Source organism: Mus musculus, chromosome 3 (genome assembly GCF_000001635.26).
Source record: "Mus musculus strain C57BL/6J chromosome 3, GRCm38.p6 C57BL/6J".
In the NCBI taxonomy this organism is placed as follows: domain Eukaryota; kingdom Metazoa; phylum Chordata; class Mammalia; order Rodentia; family Muridae; genus Mus; species Mus musculus.
Genome location: NC_000069.6, coordinates 119,481,805 through 119,495,234, shown reverse-complemented (window position 1 = coordinate 119,495,234; position 13,430 = coordinate 119,481,805). Strand labels below are relative to the sequence as shown.

Here is a 13,430-nt window from a genome sequence, read left to right as displayed (position 1 = left end):
CGAGTACCAAATGTAAAGTGACAAATGACCCTTTTATAGAACTGTGTGCTGTCAATTCATCTCTCCTCTAAAAAGTTTCCATCAGTTCTAGTGAACTTCCTTCAGAGTCTGGACATTTCTTGTGCTACAAACGTTCAAGAAGCCTTCTGGACCTGAGTTCTAGGAGGTCCAGATTCAGATTGGAAAAGAGTTGCCTGTCATCTCATAGAGCATATGCCATGATATGCAAATTTGTGAAGTACTACAAACCGAGCCTGACAACTGGAGTTGTTTCTGACTGAAGAATTCTGTAATGATTATTGAGAATGAAGGGAAGTATGTCATGATATCAGCTTTATAAATCCTAGGGTTGTCCCCAGACAAAGTCTTGGGAATCCAGTACTGCCTGCTTAACCCTTTGGCCTGTGTGTCAGGGTTTCTGTGTGTCAGATATCCTAGGGGAGTTGTAGCTAGACTTGTGATACACATAGATGCACACGCTTCATTGACCACCAGCGTCTGAGACAGCATGACACGGGCGCTTGAATGATTCGGGTGTGCAAGTATTTGGCTGGCTGCTGTCTTTCCTTCCCTCCTATCTTTTCTTCACTCCATCTCTTTCCTCTCCCTCCTCTTTCCTGATCCATTCCTCTACTCTTAATTTAGCAGTTAGCAGACCTTAGACTCACCTTCCCTCTTTTATATCGCATATAAACATTAAGCCTCTCACACAAACTTCACAATGCTTTGTTTTCATAGCAGGGTCACCCCTAGGGTGAGGCAGCATATATATCAACTTAACTTGTAATAATTTCTCACCCATAGAATAAATAAAATATAACTTGGGAAGGTAGGGATAGGTACATATGAAAACATGTCAGTACCATGTGAATACATGGTTGAGATTGAAGAAACCCCCAGGGCAAGGGTCACAGTATGAATGGGTCATACTTGCTAGTCTGCTATGGAAGAAAACTCTACTAAATTTATTTACTTGAAATTAGGATTAAATTATAAAAGCATTGGACATGGGGGCTTGAAACATATTTCTTGATTTATGCCATTAAGTGAATACATTGGCGGAAATGACTTGTAGATCTGCACAGTTAACCTGAAAAAATAGATGATCATGTGTTAAAACCCTACAGTAGATCTCCTGGCTACAGTGGCACAATTGTGAAGTAAACAATATTCTTATTGCAGATGTTTAGATGAGCTTACTTAAATTGACAAGACTCACGAAGAGAAGCCAATGGAAATGGGTAGTACCTGCCTCACAAGAAAAGGTGTGACCTGTTTGTGACACAGTGTTGTGACAAGAATGGTTCTGAGCTGAGAAAAAACAAGTGCATCCCATGTTGGGGTCTGACTTCTCAAAGGGCTTTGATACTGTAACCAATGCTTGACACTTAAAAACAGTTTTCATTTTTACATTTGTTTGTTTGTGGCTAGAGCAGGCAGATGTATGGCAAGGTGCAGATATGGAGGGCAGAGGACAGGTTGAGAGAGTCAGTTCTGTTCCTCTGCCAGATTGAACTAGGGTTGTAAAGCTTGATAGCAGGCACCTTTATCCACAAAAGTATCTTTCTGGTCCCACTTGAAGGTGTTTTATTTATTTATTATTTATTATTATTTATTTATTTATTTATTTATTTATTTATTTATTTAAATATCTTTATTTTTAGCTTTCTTTCTTTCTTTCTTTCTTTCTTTCTTTCTTTCTTTCTTTCTTCTTTCTTTCTTTCTTCCTTTCTTCCTCTGTTTCTTTGTTTCTTTGTTCCCCCCCCTCTCTTTCTCGTGTGACTGTTATAACTGTATATATGTTTGTGCACCATGTTCATTCAGGTCCCACTTGAAGGGATTTTAAAAATAATTTTATTTTATCTTTAACTTTATTTATTTATGTATTTATTATGTATGCATGTAAGTATATATGTATCAATGTGTGTATGTATGTATCTGTTGTGTGTGAGTGTTTTGACTGAAAATATGCTTATCTACCATGTTCATGCCTGGTGTCCCATGAGATCAGAAGAAGGCTTTGGATTTCTTGGGGTTGAGCTAAATCGATGGATGTGACCTACTGTGTGGGAACCAGGAATCAAACTGGGGTCCTCTCCAAGAACAACAAGCACTCATACGTGCTGAGCCAACTCTCTAGACCTCTATCTAGCAGTCTTAATGAAGTAAACAAAATGTTATTTATATGATTCAATGTTTTTGTTTTTGTTATTGTTTTGGTCTGTTTTCTTTTGGGGAGGTACAAAAACAAAAGCATCTTTTCACCCAATATAGGGCACTGAAGGCAGCCCAAGGGGATGATGAGTCCTCACAACTCTAGCTTAGGGAGCCAGTGAGGATTTTGGAGGTTTCATGTAGGAGTGTAGCTGAGGAGCTACTTACAGATATGGAAATGACTGAGAAGTCCCAGCTAGTGTGTGTGCAGACTCATGAAAGCTGCATCCCTGGAGTTTCCCACACAACCTGCCTTGTTGGCAGTTTCGTGGCTGAATAGTCTCTTTCCATAGCAGCTGGTCCTGCTTGCATAACCTTGAGAAGGAACCCTGTGACTCTCACAGGAGATTCTTGAGACCCTTGTGAGCTTTTATTCTACTTCTGAGCCTTAATAGAATGCTTAGATGCCAAGGAAACAGAGACACATTATATGCCTAGCACAGTTAGTCACACAGTACTGAAATACTAGCCTGAGCCGGTTCCTAGAAGGATACAAAGTTTGCCACAGAGACATTTTACTAGTTTTCTTTACCTGGCTGGAAAGGTGCTCAGTGAAAAATGGTTCTAGAAAAGTGTGTCTTTAGAGTTATGTCAGTGAAAAAGAGCTTGTGTCTTATAAGGGTCACACTTTCAGCACTGAGCTAGAACCCTGACGGGAAGGGCACATTTCCATTTCAGTGTTAATAAGTGAGAAAAGAAATGCACATTTGGGACCTGATACATTTAAAGAAATATGGGAATCAGGTTTAAACGTTTCTCCTTAAGTGAGTGTGAGAGAAACTGCTCAGGCAAGCAGCTCTGAGCGTAATCATTTGGAAAAATGAATATCAAAAAGTTTTAGCTTTAATACTTTTCAAAATGATGCTTTCTATTTAGATTTATATTTCATATTAGAAAATCTCTCTGGTCTATCATGAACTCTGGGCACATCATGATGAAACTACTAAAGCCAATTGTAGTAATGCGGTTTGCACTTGGGAATAAATGTGCATTCTCACAGAAAGCTCAAAGGGCAATTTAATAATGAATAAATACGGTCTCTAGTTTATGAGGATCGAAGACTGCATCTGTAATTTCAAAGGATGAGCTGGTATATGTGGGCATAAGAGGGAGAGAATGAAGCAGTGTGTGGTAAATGCAAGAAAATACAAAATTGAAAAAAAAATGAAGTTCCCTTAGAAAGGAGTTCTCTGTACCTAGATTAGAGTCATTGGGGAAATTGTGTAGGGGGTAAAGTAAATAGGACATTAGAGTTATAGTCTGTGAGAAAGAAAGTGAGGGATGCTTCTTGGACATTGGGGCCAATATTATACAGTTGATCAAGAGGGTGGGCTTTGCAGTATAGTTTTAAAGCCTTTCTTTATCAGTTGCGTGATCTTGGACAACTTAATTTCTTAAATCTCATATATTCCATCTGCATACGTGGATAATTATTTCCCTTCCGAAGAGTACTTGGTTAAATGTGTAAATCTATGTAATGTTGTTATCACGATGCCTTCCAGAGACAAAAGCTTCATGAAGTTTCTTGCTTACAGCTATGCCTTAAAAACAGGACTAGCAATACATCTTTCTGTGATGGCTCATCTCTGTTGGCAACCGGACTGGATTGAGAGACGGTGATGCGCTCCCCTCTGCTGTTCCTGTGAAGTCCATGTTACAGAGATGGGTGTGTGTGCGCGGTCAGATGCACTGTGAGTGTGGGCAGTTTTGTCCAATGAGCTGGGAATGCAGATGGAAAGAAGATGAAGAGATAACAAGACAACTGTGTATGCTCACTCCATCCCTTAGGTGTGGCATGTCTTATATCTCTGCAGGCATAACCTGCAGACTCCGGCATCTTTAGCTTTCCAGTGTGGACTCAACAGCATTTATTTGCCAAGAAGTTTCTGAAACTTCAGTACCTGACTGAGATTGCTCAGGCTTCCAGCTTCTTAGACTGAGCAGATTCTGGATTCTCTGTGTTTGTGGCATGCAGGAGGGCATTGTTGGGCTACCCAGCCTCCTATCATGTAAGCCAATCCAATGAATCGCCTTCTATTACTTTAACTGTGTTCTTCTTGAGCACCAACTGTGAGATGGAAAACCTATTAAAGTGTGCAGCATGGTACATGCTAGTCATAATGGCTCCTTAGGTACCACTCAGATGACGTTGACTTTTCTGAGAAGAAAGTAGACTGCTCAAAAAGGTGATAGAGTTTTTAATTTTATTGCATAAGGCTACCGCTCTTTTTAATTTTGTGTTATGGTTTTGGCCACTGATTTAGTCCCTTTCCATTGTGACATTGGTTTTTAAGATCATTTGGGAACTAGTAACCTCCCTTGGTATCTAATAAAAGTGACAGATTCTCTTCCCAGGTCTGCATACATACAATACTTAAGATGAGCTAGACAGGAAAGAATGGATGGCAGAGTAGAAGCCTTGTCTTCAAAGAATGAGTGGTTAATGGACTCTGAATGAAGAGGTAGGAGGAAGATGAGGCCAAAGAAAAGGTAGGGTGTGGAGAGAAAGGAGAAGATTGTGGAAGGTAGACTGTTAGTTGCTTGTTCCCCCTTGCATATCGTATTGAGGCAGAGAGAAATTGGAAGGGGACATGGGAGTTTTCCATTTCACCTTAGCCAAAAGACCTCCAGAAAAGAGCAATCTATGGGGCTTCTGGAACAAGTACCACAGACTGGCAGGCTTAAACAGTATCTTTTTGCAGCTTCAGTGTCTGGAGATCTAAAATCAATGTGTGCACAGAGTTGATTTCCATCTTGGGGCTCTGTCTATTTCTCTGTCTCTGTATGTCTCTCTGTCTCTATCTCCCTGTCTCTCTTTGTCTTTGTCTGTCTCTCCCTCACTCCCTTGCTCCCTCTCTTCTTCCCTCTCTCTCTCTTGCTCTCTCTCTCTCTCTTGCTCTCTCTCTCTCTCTTGCTCTCTCTCTCTCTTTCTCTCTCTCTCTCTCTCTCTCTCTCTCTCTCTCTCTCTCTCTCTCTCTGTGTGTGTGTGTGTGTGTGTGTGTGATTACAGGGTTTATCTTCTGTGCACACACAACTCAAATTCCTGATATTTCTGCATGTCATGTCCAAACATGTCCAAACATTTTCTTCTTGGAAGGAGACTGCAGCACTTAACCTAAACACCTCATTTTAACTTTTGACTTATATCTTCTAAGACACCGTCTCTCAACAGTCACATTCTACTGTGGTAGAGGTTTAAATCAAGTTTGAACATAGGAATTTGGTGGTATGGTAGGCAGGATCGGCTCCCAGTCTCATACATGGTCACTCTTGTAGAGATGACTAGAAACTCTGTCTCTCTTACTAGGACAATATTTCTGTGATAAGGGCAATATAAAGTGAATTACTATTGTTTATTTTTTTTCAGCCCTTAGGACTATGAAATCATCAAGTTGACCAAAGTGTGTCCTGACTCCTGTATCAGCTCTCTCTGCAGGAGACTGAAGCTTGTGGGGACAAAAGACCTTTTGTAAGCCTAAGGATGGATTTCTGAGACACTGCCAATCCTGCTACAAAGCCTTCATGACTAGCTTGTCTTCAGTGCCTGGCCACTCACTGTGCAGGGACATTCCCAAACCTGTCAGCTTGTCTTTGGTTTTACAGTTCTTTCTAGCAAACATCAGTGCTTTTCTCTGTCTTTCAGATGTTGAAAGTCACAAGTTGCACAGTGGTTATGTTTTTATTTTATGTAAGGATTATTTCTATTTTGGGCATTCGCTGACAGCTCCTTTGGAACAGTGCTGTAACAAACCTATTGGAACTTGGCTTTATGGAGAATAAAACAAGCCTGAGAATGATTTTTGCCTATTAAGTGGAAGGTAGGTTTGTCAGCATGCTGTTTGTTTGGTTTTGTTTTGTTTTCCTTTGCTTTTCTTAGCACTTTTAAGCTCTATGTATCATCATTACAGGGCTACTTTCCCCATGGAGTTGGGCTTGTATTTTAGGTATTTCATAGAATGTAGTTCACAAAAAACAATGAAGTACTTTTATACTTTTTTATACACAGCCAGTACATCATCTGGGCTGAAGATGTGACTTGAAGATGTGGAGTTAGGTCCAAAATGAGAGAAAATTCTCTTCTCCTTCTTTGTCCTCTCTTCCTTTCCCCTCTTCTCTTCTTCTCTTCCATGTCCTCTCTTCCCCTCCTCTTGTTCCTTAGTTATTTTTTGTTCTTTCTTTCCTAGTATTCTCTGGATATAAATAGGGATCTCTCTCTCTCTCTCTCTCTCTCTCTCTCTCTCTCTCTCTCTCTCTCTCTCATTCTCCATCTCTTTCTCCACTATATGTGAGTATAAAACAGATGTAAGCATTGGCATCTTAGTGAGATTTAATCAAGTGTATTTTTTAAGGAGTCTACAGCTTTAATCTGTAATAGAATCTCACTGTGCCTTCATTTTTGTTCCAATTACATCAACTGTGCATGGAGAAACTATTATGCAGAAGTGTTCTGGTTTTAAACAGAAACAGTGTGTACACAGGGAAGTGGTTACCTTATAGCAGTCCTTTCCTGGAAGCAACTTGTTTCTATTTGTATAGCTTTAGGTATTAAGGAGGAGCATAAACATGTTAAACTCTGTTTTATTTGTACAAATCCAGATGTTAAACTCGATGCTGTTACTTGTTTAATTGAAAGGTATTTCCATGTTTGAGACTCCTTAAGATAAGACTTCAAATAATTTTATGAATTCTACTCCTGAATTAACTGGTTAAGAATATTTTTAAGGACCAAATATTAGTTTGGATTCTTTATAGTAGCACAATGTATATAATGAATCTATCTATCTACTATCTATCTATCTATCTATCTATCTATCTATCTATCTATCAACTAATCTATCTCTCTATATGAGATTTATTGGAATGACCTGCAGGTCAAACTCTATCTAATCCTACAATGGCTGACTGTGAATGGAAAAGTCCAAGAATCCAGTAGTTTCTCAGCCTACAAGGCTTGTTGTTGCAGCTGGTCTTCAGTATATTCTGCATTTGCCAAGAAGTAGGACCCGATCCCAATGAAGGTATGGACATGCCAGCGAGGTGAATACAAGCAGGTAAAAGGTAAAAAGCTTCCTTCTTTTATGTCATTGTATAGACTTTCAGCAGAGAGCATGGCTCAGATTAAAGGTCTGTGTTCCCACCTCAAGATCTGGATCAAAGACCTATGTCTTAAAAGGTCAGAACTAGAGAACTAGTCATGAATTCATCCATTTCAAACCTAGCAAAAAATCTCTCACAGGTGTACCCTCCATTTCTGGATTGTAGTTTACTCTAGATGTAGTAGTCAAGTTGACAACCAATAATAGCCATCCCAGCTTATGTCTATTACATTAAACAAAATTGTACTCTACACAACCAACTTCTTTTATTTAAGCTTTTGTTTAACTTACAGTCAAACTCAAGTTTCAATTACAGTCAACAAAGCTGTCTTTATTGGTGAGGTGGTTTGAATGAGAAGAGTTCTCATAGGGCTTGTCAAATATTTCACTACTGGGGACTATTTGGTCCCCAGGTAGTGGAAATATTTGACAAGCACTAGGAAGTGTGACTCTTTTGGAGAATGAACATCACTGAGGGTGGCCTTTGAGGTTTCCAAAGTCCAAACCATTTCCATTTAGCTTTGGGCTTGTGGAATGAAGATGAAAATTCTCAGATACTGCTTCAGTGCCATGCCTTCCTGCCTGCTGCCATGCTCTCTTCCATGATGGTCACAGAATCTAACCCTTTGGAACCATAAGCCCCAAAGTAAATGTTTTATTTTATAAGTTGCCTTGGTCCTGGTGTTTTGTCATAGCAATAGAAGAGTAACTAAAACAATGGCTTTATTAACTACATAGAATATCCCTAGTTCTTAGGTTGAGAAAACAAATGACTAATTTTCAATTTCCAGTTCTTAATATAAGGAGCTTAGGAGTTACAAGTCTGGTCCTACCAAGTGAAATCTGTGAGGACTGTAAAATGGACTTTTCTGTGGATACCTAAGAAAAGGAAGAACTTTGAAAAACAGCTTTTACCTAGACTAGAGAGGTAGACCAGTTGCTCAGAGAGAAAAGATGACAAAAGCAGAGATACCAGGGCATAAGAACAATGCTAGAGAACTGAAAACCTGAACTGTCTTTCATACTCAGTTGAACCTGAGCATGAATAATTCCAGAGGAGTTTGGTCATGGGAATGCCATAATTTTTTATGAGTTTCACCTCCATAATCCTCTTATATGTTCTCATAACAAGAGTTAAAGAAAAACTCCCCATGTTTTTGTCAGTTCCAGGTAGGGAGATTATTGTATATAGCTGTGGAATTCTCAAAGAAAAAAATAAAAATATATTTTAAAATAGACCCATCCCAAGGATAAAATACTTATGTAGATTCTGCAAGGATATTATCAGTTCCCAACTGATCCATGGAAGGAAAATATTCAACCTGTCAGTCTGTTTCCACAAGGGACAAGGAAATGGTCAGATATATCTCATTTGGCCATTAGTCTCCACCCTAGGGGAATGAGTACTTGACTACTGATCTCAGTACAGGCTTGAAGAATTCTGAATCCTAGAATGATAAACTGATTCCTCTCAACTCATCCAGCCACCACAATACTAAATTATTATTTAATTTAGCTGGTTCATTAAGTCCATCTATCAGGAGAAAAATTTATAAAGGCTCCTTCTTCCCTAGTAGCCATCAACTGCAAATAACTCTTTAACTAAGAGTGAGAACTGGTAAGGCCTGCCTGAATCCATGCTGCAGTATTGACTGGTTTGGTTTGGACATGTGCAAGTCTTGTTCAGGCAATCAGTATTTCTTCCACACCTGTAAGACACTGACAAAAAACAAAAGAAACCAAACCAAACAAAACAAACAAACAAACAAAAACTCCAAAACAAAAACAACACAGTCTGAAGAGCAAGTATTAGAACCTGTCCTGGAGTGGATAAAAATGTTGGAATTATTGGACTGGAAATTCAAAGCAATTCTGCTGTATGCTCAAGAATTAAAGAGTGAAGTAGTTAGTGTGTGAAAGGATTTGAGCCTTACAAGCATAAAATTGGAACTCTTAAGTACTTCCATTTTATATAAAGAAAAAAATCTTTATTAGGCGTAATAGTAGAATTGATAAAGTTAACAATAACAACAAGACAAAAACCTCCAAATTTTGAAATGAGTTAACAGAAACCTTCAAAACTGAAAATCAGAGACCATGGACTTAAAACAACATAAAGAATTCTAGACAAGAAAAGAAAAGAAAGGAAAAGAGAGATATAGAAAAACTAGAAAAGATTTCACATACTTATTATGGGAGTTCCAGAAGAAGAAGAAGAAGAAGACAGGGATAGGAGTAGAGAAATAAGTGACAAAATTAAGATTGTATTTTCGTCAGATTATTGACAAATACTCACTGATAATGACATCTCATAGAATGCAAAGCAGCAAAAAAAAAAAAAAAAAAAAAAAAAAAAAAAGAAAAGAAAGAAAGAAAGAAAGAAAAGAAACCATAAAACAACCCAAACACAGTAATCCACTAAAAATGGACTTGTAACTGCTATACTTCATAGATTCAAACGTAAAGAGAAGCAGGAACCATGGTGTGTTGTGAGTAGAGGAGATGGTCTTAACTTTACAACAGTGAACCTAAGGATGACACCTGATCTCTCCACAGAAACTACAGCAGGGAAAGGGAATAGAAGGGAATGAAATATTAAAAGCTTTGAGGAAATAATGAACCCCCAGACAAAATAAAACAGATCAGTAGGAATGCTGTACTCCATATCAAAAGTGAAGGAAATGGAAAGAGGAAGACATTGCTGACCATTCAGTTGAAAAAATAACTAATATACAAGTATACAAGGTGACTCAAATTCTTAGCAAAATCAGTGACTTGAATAGATACTTGCCAACCGAAGAATTCTCATGGCCAAAAACCAAGAGAAAAAAATCTTGGCTTCATAAACCATTGAGAGAAAAATCAATAAAATGATTCCTAATGTTATTCTGCTGTACTTATAGATTCTAGTCCAGTCATCATCAGAGATGTTTCTTCTGGCAGCTGATGGGGACACATGCAGAGTCCCACAGCCAAATATTAGTTGGAGAGGAGAGAAAGAGAGTAAGTTGGGGATTTCTATCTGTTCCCTTCCCTTGGAGCTTTGGGAATCCCATGAGGGAGGCAGGAAGAAGAATTGTAGGGGTCAGAATTGTTGAGGACACCATGGGAACATGGTCCACAGAATCAGTCAGGGATCATAAGGATTCACAGAGACTGCATTAGCAACCACAGAGCCTGCAAGGGTCTGCACTAGGTCCTCAGCCTATGTTATACTTGCTAGATAGGTGTTTTTGTGGGACTCCCAACAGTGGGAGTGGAGGAATCTCTAACTCTTTCACATGCTCTTGGGACCCCTTTCTTCCTACTGGATTACCTTGTCCAGCCTTGATATGAGGGTTTGTGCTTAGTGTTATTGTATCTTGTTACACCATGTTCATTAATATTCCTAGGACTGCTGTATTCTGAAAGAAAAAGGAGGTGTGGATGTAGGGGACAGGAAATGTGGTGGTGGGAGGTCCTGGCGGAGTGAACAGAGGGGAAATTGCAGTCAGGATATATTGTGAGAGAGGAACAAAAATCAAACAAAAACCTGAAATACTGTCTCATGCCAGGTAGTGTGGCTATTACAAAAAAGACAGATTATAAAGATGAAGACTCTCCTAATCGTTGGGAATGCAACTGAGGATGGTCATTTTGGGAACACTATGGAGATTTCACAAAGCATTCAAACCAAAACTATAGGCAGAGTCTATCATCCCCCTACTAAAATGGTTATCATTAAGGAAAGCAACTAAAACAACAAATGCTGGTGAGAATGAGGAGAAAGTTACATGCATTATTTATTAGTGGAGATATAAATTTCCTCAGGCACTATATAAATCATTATGGAGGTTCTGCAGGGAACTAAAACCATAATTAACATAACTAAAACCATGTATACCATTCCTGATATATGCCTCCCCAAATCAAAGTCAACATGCAATAAAGTTGCCTGTATAGCTATGTTCCATTTGGCATTCACTACAGTAGCCAGATTACAGTATCAGCCAAGGTGCCCCTCAATACATGAATGAGTAAAAATGTTGTATGTATATATAATGGGTTACTAGTTTGTCATAAAGAAGAATAAAACCAAGTCTCTTGCAGGTAAAAGGTTGACTCTAACAGGGCAGTGGTGGCGCACACCTTTGATTCCAGCACTTGGGAGGTGGAGGCCGGCAGATTTCTGAGTTTGAGGCCAGTCTGGTCTACAGAGTGAGTTCCAGAAACTTTGTCTCAAAAAAACAAAAAAAAAAAAAAAAAAAAAAAAAAAAAAAAGAGAGAGAGAGAGAAAGAAAGAAAGAAAGATCTGATGGTGTTTTGGATTTCTTCAGGATCTGTTGTTATGTCTCCCTTTTCATTTCTGATTTTGTTAATTAGGATTTTGTCCCTGTGCCCTTTAGTGAGTCTAGCTAAGGGTTTATCTATTTTGTTGATTTTCTCAAAGAACCAACTCCTCGTTTGGTTAATTCTTTGAATAGTTCTTCTTGTTTCCACTTGGTTGATTTCACCCCTGAGTTTGATTATTTCCTGCCGTCTACTCCTCTTGGGTGAATTTGCTTCCTTTTTTTCTAGGGCTTTTAGATGTGTTGTCAAGCTGCTAGTATGTGCTGTCTCCCGTTTCTTCTTGGAGGCACTCAGAGCTATGAGTTTCCCTCTTAGAAATGCTTTCATTGTGTCCCATAGGTTTGGGTACGTTGTGGCTTCATTTTCAAAAAAAAAAAAAAAAGAAAGAAAGAAAGAAAGAAAGAAAGAAAGAAAGAAAGAAAGAAAGAAAGAAAGGAAGAAAGAAAGAAGGAAGGAAGGAAGGAAGGAAGGAAGAAAGAAAGAAAGAAAAAGTTGAGTCTGACAATCCTTGCATAGCTTAATAAGATAGACTCAGCAGAAGAAGTATCCGTGTTTCATCTTATGTGGATTATAGGGATAAAACACAGTAAAGAAGAAGGGAAAATTGTAGGGATAGAGCAAAGGAGGTCAGTGGATAGGGAGCAGGAGGAAGGTGATGTAGTGAAATATGATCAAAATATATTGATTATATGCAGGTATAGAAATGTCACAAGAAATCATATTGTTTTGCATAATAAACATCTGATTCCAAGTATTAAAAATAAATAGAACTATAATATAAAACTGCCCCACTCTTTTGAGTATATATTCAAAGAAAATTTTATATATATTTCAAAGGTACACCTGCATGCCCACATCTATTTAAGGCTTGTTTACAGTGCTAAGATATGGAATCAATGTATGAGACCAGCTATAGATAAATGACTAAAGAAAATGTAGTTGAGAATTACTCTTTTAAGGTTTATAAAGAATTGCATTGGAATTTTGATGGGGATTGCATTGAATCTGTAGATTGCTTTTGATAAGATGGTTATTTTCACTATGTTAATCCTACCTACCCCTGAGCATGGGAGAGCTTTCCATTTTCTGATATCTTCTTCAATTTTTTCCTTCGGGGACCAAAACTTTGGTCATACAGATTTTCACTTGCTTGGTTAGAGTTATACCAAGGTATTTTATATTCTTTGTGGCTATTATGAAGGGTGTGGTTTCCTTAATTTCTTTCCCAGCCTATTTAGCCTTTATATAAGGGAGTGCTACTGATTTCTTTGAGTTAATTTTGTATCCAGCCACTTTGCAAAGATATTTATCAGCTGTGGGAGCTCTCTGGTAGAATTTTTCAGGTCACTTATGAATACTATTATATCATCTGCAGATAGCGATACTTTGACTTCTTCCTTTCCAATTTATATCCCCATGATCTCCTTTAGTTGTTTTATTGCTCTGGCTAGGACTTCAGGCACTATATTGAATAAATAGGGAAAGAGTGGACAGCTGTGTCTTGTCCCTAATTTTAGTGGAATTGCTTTAAGTTTCTACCCATTTAGTTTGATGTTAGATATTGGCTTGTTTTATATCACTTTGGTTATGTTTAAGTATGTGCCCTGTATCCCTGATTTCTATAATATATTTAACATGAAGGGGTGTTGAATTTTATCAAAGGTGTTTTTAGTATTTAATGAGGTAGGAAGGGACCTGTGTGGGAGAAGGGAGGGGGAGAAGGAGAATTATTGCTATAAATATGAGACTAGCCTGATCTACATGGCAAGAGATATGCCACCTAGAGTTACA

The 13,430-nt window shown here is 38.3% G+C and overlaps 1 long non-coding RNA gene across 1 annotated transcript; it reads left to right on the top strand.

Annotated features, from left to right (window-relative positions):
- Window positions 1–5,198: 5,198 nt before the first annotated feature.
- Gm40131 lies at window positions 5,199–11,484 on the top strand. The gene is made up of 4 exons (XR_867588.2): window positions 5,199–6,032; window positions 7,086–7,272; window positions 10,214–10,313; window positions 11,400–11,484. It is a non-coding gene; the product is annotated as a predicted gene, 40131 (long non-coding RNA).
- The last annotated feature ends 1,946 nt before the right edge of the window (window positions 11,485–13,430 follow it).